This window comes from Aptenodytes forsteri, unplaced genomic scaffold, assembly GCF_000699145.1.
Source record: "Aptenodytes forsteri isolate BGI_AS27 unplaced genomic scaffold, ASM69914v1 Scaffold20, whole genome shotgun sequence".
NCBI classification, from domain to species: Eukaryota; Metazoa; Chordata; class Aves; order Sphenisciformes; family Spheniscidae; genus Aptenodytes; species Aptenodytes forsteri.
The window spans coordinates 3,595,845-3,602,025 of record NW_008795523.1 but is presented as its reverse complement, the minus strand read 5'-3'; positions in this window follow the sequence as shown (position 1 = coordinate 3,602,025).

Below are 6,181 nucleotides of genomic sequence, written 5' to 3'. Positions count from 1 at the left end.
CCTTTCTGTAGTAAGAATGCTGCTGGCAGTTTGTAAATTTTCAATTCTAGTACTATCTGAAATACAGGTTCATACTACTGAAATGCTTAAAACAATAAAAGAATTTCAATTCTCAATAAGCTAAGCTGCAAATATATTGTTCTTTCCTTCCAGCCTGCAGCCTAGAAATGTATAGGCAGTGGTACATATCCTACTGGGATTTATGGGTGTGAGCTAGCACTGGTGGTTTTTCAGAAGTTCCATATAATGTAAGCTTTTGCAAAAGGAATGCAGTAACACTGCGATATAGTCGCTCATATTTATTCCCGACATTTTGTCTTCTGAATCAAGTGCTCTTTGGCTTGCAGGTGTCCTACTGACAACAGCAAAATTGGGTTTATCAAAGAATGTCAGTTATTTCAATTGAAGTAAGATGTTCTTCTATCTTATTATTCCTCCAGGAAATAGTCAATAACATGACTGTGAATATTGGTAACTCAGATGGGGGGTGGGTGGGTGTTAGGGTGTGTGGTTTTTTCATTTAGGATCAAGTGCGTGTTTATGGAGAAAATCTCTCGATAGTCCTCACCTGCTGTGCTTTGGTTTGCATAGTAGAGCGGGCTTTGAGCATGTGAACCTTTTGGGTGAAATTAAACTTGAAGGCATGCTCTGGGAGCGCCCCTAAGGCACTCCAGCCACCAACTTACCACCAGTCGCAGGGACCAGACTAAAGCTAGTCTGAAGTAACAACCGCTGAAGCGCATATGGTGTGGCCGTCTGGTCCTCAGCACCAACTGCTTTGCTCTGCAGAGGTCGTGCTACTTGCAGATGTAGACACAGACACAGGTACCAGAAGAAAAATGAATTTATTGAAATAGTCTTTAAATTGTCTTTTAAAAGTCTTTAAATTGTCAAGCTAAAACTGCACAATTATACAGGCTCTGCATACGTACTACAAACCTGGACAAATCCTACCTAGGGCTTCCTGTTCCCTCTGAAAGTATTTGTGTAAGCCTGTGAATGTGTTAGCCATAGCCTCTGACTGTTATGGGATGGGAACTGGCTTTCTGCAGCTGCAAAATTGCAAATTCCACCACTATCTCTACTGCAGATAGTGTTTGGTTAAACTCTGTAAAACCGTCCACTGTCAGCTGATAATCTTTTCAGAAGAAAGCATTACCGTCACTGCTTTGAGCACCAAGTTTTATCACTGACTGTTGAAATTTGCTTTTGTAGAGAGAAACCTGGTAGTGGCACCTTCTCTTTTTTCTTTTAATCCCCAGAACTATATTCTTCTTCTCCCCTCGCTCCTCCCCACCTGCAGCTGCAGTATAGCTGGTTCTTTTATGATTTATCGGGAAGCGCAGAGGGGAAATCTCTGTGACCCTAAGCTCGCTAACAGCGACACGCTTCTGCTCTGGGAAGGGCCCTGAAAGCTTCTCATCCTGCAATTTGTGGCAAAAGCGGTCCTGTAGATTTTTGTTCTCTTGATAAATGTCTTGCTATAATTACTGAGCTTAAGGATATTGATTTTTTAAAATGGGAATGCAGAAGACATATTAAGAAGCCCCATTAGCCGTGCTATTAGAATGAAACCGAAGACTTCACAATGTCCTTTGCAGGATTATTTTGATGCCTGCTCCACAGACCTTCCCAAAGCATTTCCCACGGGTGATGCTGGGACTCATTGCACTGTACCTTTGTACACACACTGAGAACGTGGATGTAATCCTGCAACTACTTGCCAGGTAGCATAGTATCATCTTAATTTTACTGATAAGAGTGACTTGTCTGAGGTCACAGAGGAAAAAAATGGCAATCTCGATCTCATCACGATTCTCAGCAGAGTACTCTCTGTCTGACACCTTAAACCAAAGGGAAGAAATTAAATCAGTTGAAAACTGGTGTAGCTCGCCAGCTCTTATCCCTGCATTCCCTGTGCCTTTTGAGCTTACTTGATTGCCTTTTAGGGACATGGCTTTTAAATTTAATTAACATGCTATTACTCTTTCCTCTATCTGACACGGAGAAGCTCGAATTAATTGAGTATTGACTAACTGAACTAGCTACAGCAAGGCATTGCCATCATCCGACGGCGTGCTCACTGGTGTTTGCAAGAGCTGAGGATGAACTCGGGGCTCACTGGGCTGCTGCTTGCAGGCTGTAACCCCGCTACACCTCGGGGAACAGCCACCTCCAGCAGCAAGCTGGAGGTGCAAGCAAGTTGGACCTGAAAGCAAGTTGGCTCTCTTGCTCGTGTTGCAGAGGGAAGTTGCCCTGATTGTGCCACCTCTGCCTCCGCCACTCACTGTGTACCACACACACGCGTTTTGTGTATACATATATAGGTGCATATATCTATGTATTGTATGCATTTATAGGTGTGTATGTATTTATCTGTACCGGGTCCAGCTGGGATGGAGTTAACTTTCTTCACAACAACCCCTGGGATGGTGTTAACTTTCCTCACAGAAACCCCTGTGATGCTACGCTTTGGATTTGTGGCTAAACCAGTGTTGATAACACACGGGTGTTTTGACTGTCTCCTTGCACAGCCTCAAGGTTTTCTTTTTCCCACTCTGCCTCCCCAGCAACCAGGCCGGGGGCAGGCAAGAAGCTGGGAGGGGACAGAGGCGGGACAGCTGGCCCGAACTGGCCAAAAAGATATTCCATGCCTTATAACATCATGCTCAGCTACAAAAGCTAAGGTAGAGGAAGAAGAGGCAGGGCTTTGGCTTCGGGGGTTTTGTCTTCCAAGGTGGCCATTGCTCAGAGACTTGAGCAGGCATCCATCTGCTCGTGGGAGCTGGTGAGTGATTGCCTTTGAATTTCTTGGGTTTTTTTCTCTCTTTTCTTTACTTTTTAAACTGTCTGTATCTCAACTCACAAGTTTTTTCACTTTTGCTCTTCCTATCTTCTCCCCAGCCCCACTGCAGAGATTGGGAGTGAGCGAGCAGCTGTGTGGGTGCTTTGCTGGTGGCTGGGGTCAACCCACCACTTTCCTTTTTGGTGCCCAACATGGGGCTTGATGAGGGGGTTGAGATAACGACGGATTCGATCGGAGCATGTTAGACTGAATTTATAGCTGTGTGGCAGTTACTTGGCAGAGATAGCTAATGGCTGCTTTCAGCCTTTGCTGTTTGCTGTGTTGCTGTGTTTTTCCCAGGGAGACCTATGATAAAAGTGGCCTTGAGCCTGGTGTTTGGCCCCTGCAGCGCTGCCGTCCCACCATTCTGGCGACCATCTCGTGGAGGCAGTCGTTGATCGCACCTTCCTCCTCTTCTCCCCGGGGGACAGGTCTTCCCGGCTGCGCTGCAATGGACCCCCAGCTTCTCGAGCATCTCTGCGCAATGGGAATGCTCATACTGGTATGTGCCATCAGCCTGGTTTTGAAGCTGGGCACTACTGGTGAGGGTAACGACAATGTCCCCGCAGCCCCCCACTGCCCACTGCCTGCTGCCACCACCTTGGACCCCCAGCCCAGCGGTCCCGTTTCGGGCCTCGGCAGTGCCTCCAGGGACGCCCCGGCAGGGGGTGAGGCTGAGGGATATGCCCCGGGACAGCCGATTCCTGGGTGGGAAGGGGTGTGGGAGGGCTTGGGCAGGTGCCTGCGGCAGTTTTCACCCCCGACAGTGTGGGATTTCACACCCGAAGAGGTGCGGAGGCCTGCCGAGGTGGCGGAGCGCCTGAACGCTGGTTGTCTTGTCTACGCCGAGAAGAGACAGCAGCTCCTGGCGCTGTGCTGGGGCCTGGCCTACGCCTACCGGGCCTTCTTCCAGCAGCCTCACGGGGGCAAGCCAGCCTCTGCGTCCAAGCACGTGCAAACGGACATGGTGGCTGAAGCAGAGCCCCAGCTGTCAGCTACCTCCGAGGAGAAGCAGCGGAAGCAAAGGTCCACCCCGTTGGTGGAGGAGGGAGCAGGGCAGCCCCAGGGGGGCGACAGGAGGCAGACGGGAGGTGGAAACCGCCTGTCGCTTCTTCCCCGGGGAGGTGTGAGAGGTGCGGAAAGATTTCACCTGCCAGCCAGGCGAGCGGCTCGCCGCCTGGCTGCTCCGGTGCTGGGACATGGGGGCCAGCAGCCTGGCTCTGGAGGGCCGGGAAGTGCAGCAGCTGGGGTCCCTCACGAGGGACCATCCCATCGACAGGGAGATCAGGGTGGGGGCCGCCGCCCTCAGCTTCTGGAAACGGCTCCTCTGGGGCGTGAAGGAGGAGCATCCCTCCAAGGAGGATCTACCAGGAGAAGTGGACCACCATGGAGGAAGGTGGTCTACAGCAACCTGGACAACGACCAGGTCTCCACAGACCCGGATGATGTCCGGCGCTCGCGGGCCGTGTGGCGGCAGCTGGCGCGGGACACGATGCCGGCCTACGCCTGCGCCCTGGCACCGATGGACTGGCCGGCCGCCGAGGTGCCCACAGTGGAGGAGCTGTCCTGCCGGCTCCTCCGCGCCCAGGAGAGCCTCTCTGCCTGCGGCACCGCCTCTGCCAGGCTGCCCCGCCACCGCCGGCAGCTTGAGCCCAAGGAGCTGTAAATAAAACAGAGAATACACAAAGAAATAAATCATAAAGCTGTGCCTGCTGCTCTTCCTGCCTCCTCCTACCCTCATAAGCTCCTTTGGAAGATATCTGTGTATGTTTTGCATATGCATATATATACAGATATATATGTAGGTGTATATATGGTGAATGGAGTTACATCCAGTTGGCAGCCGGTCACGAGCGGTGTTCCCCAGGGCTCAGTACTGGGGCCGGTCTTGTTCAATATCTTTATCAATGGTCTGGATGAGGGGATCGAGTGCACCCTCAGTAAGTTTGCAGACAACACCAAGTTGGGCGGGAGTGTTGATCTGCTCGAGGGTAGGAAGGCTCTGCAGAGGGACCTGGACAGGCTGGATCGATGGGCCGAGGCCAACTGTATGAGGTTCAACAAGGCCAAGTGCCGGGTCCTGCACTTCAGCCACAACAACCCCATGCAGCGCTACAGGCTTGGGGCAGAGTGGCTGGAAAGCTGCCTGTTGGAAAAGGACCTGGGGGTGTTGGTTGACAGCCGGCTGAACATGAGCCGGCAGTGTGCCCAGGCGGCCAAGAAGGCCAATGGCATCCTGGCCTGTATCAGAAATAGTGTGGCCAGCAGGAGTAGGGAAGTGATCGTCCCCCTGTACTCGGCACTGGTGAGGCCGCACCTCGAGTACTGTGTTCAGTTTTGGGCCTCTCACTACAAGAAGGACGTCGAGGTGCTGGAGCGTGTCCAGAGAAGGGCAACGAGGCTGGTGAGAGGTCTGGAGAACAAGTCTTATGAGGAGCGGCTGAGGGAACTGGGACTGTTTAGCCTGGAGAAAAGGAGGCTGAGGGGAGACCTCATCGCTCTCTACAACTCCCTGAAAGGAGGTTGTAGCGAGGTGGGTGTCGGTCTCTTCTGCCAAGTAAAAAGCGATAGGACGAGAGGAAATGGCCTCAAGTTGCGCCAGGGGAGGTTTAGATTGGACATGAGGAAAAATGTCTTTACTGAAAGAGTGATTAAACATTGGCACAGGCTGCCCAGGGAAGTGGTTGAGTCCCCATCCCTGGAGGTATTTAAAAGACGTGTAGATGCGGCGCTGAGGGACATGGTTTAGTGGGCATGGTGGTGTTGGGTTGATGGTTGGACTCGATGATCTTAGAGGTATTTTCCAACCTCAATGATTCTATGATTCTATATATACATATACTTCTTTGTTTTGTATATACACATACATGTTTATGTGTATATATACATTCTTACATGTCCCTGTATATACATTTTGCATATACATATACAGCCATATGCACGTTTTGCCTATTCATATACATATATATTGTATATATGCGTATATATTTAGGTACATACACCTATGTATGGTATGGATGCATGTTTATACATACATATGTATGTGTATTTATGCATACCTACATATAGCCATAGACATCCGCATACACGGTTTGTATGCACACACAGATGTTTATGTACGCATATACATATATTTCCACGCCTCTATACCCATATGTTTGGTAGACTTGCAGGCATGTATGTATATATGTTTTGCACGCGCACACTCGTACCTATTCTGTATAAACACGTCTTTCTCTGTGTGCACCTCTGCGTGGTACGTAAGCGCACGTTTTGCGTACGCAGGTCTGCACCTACACACGTACACACACACATCCCGACGTGCACCTACACGGC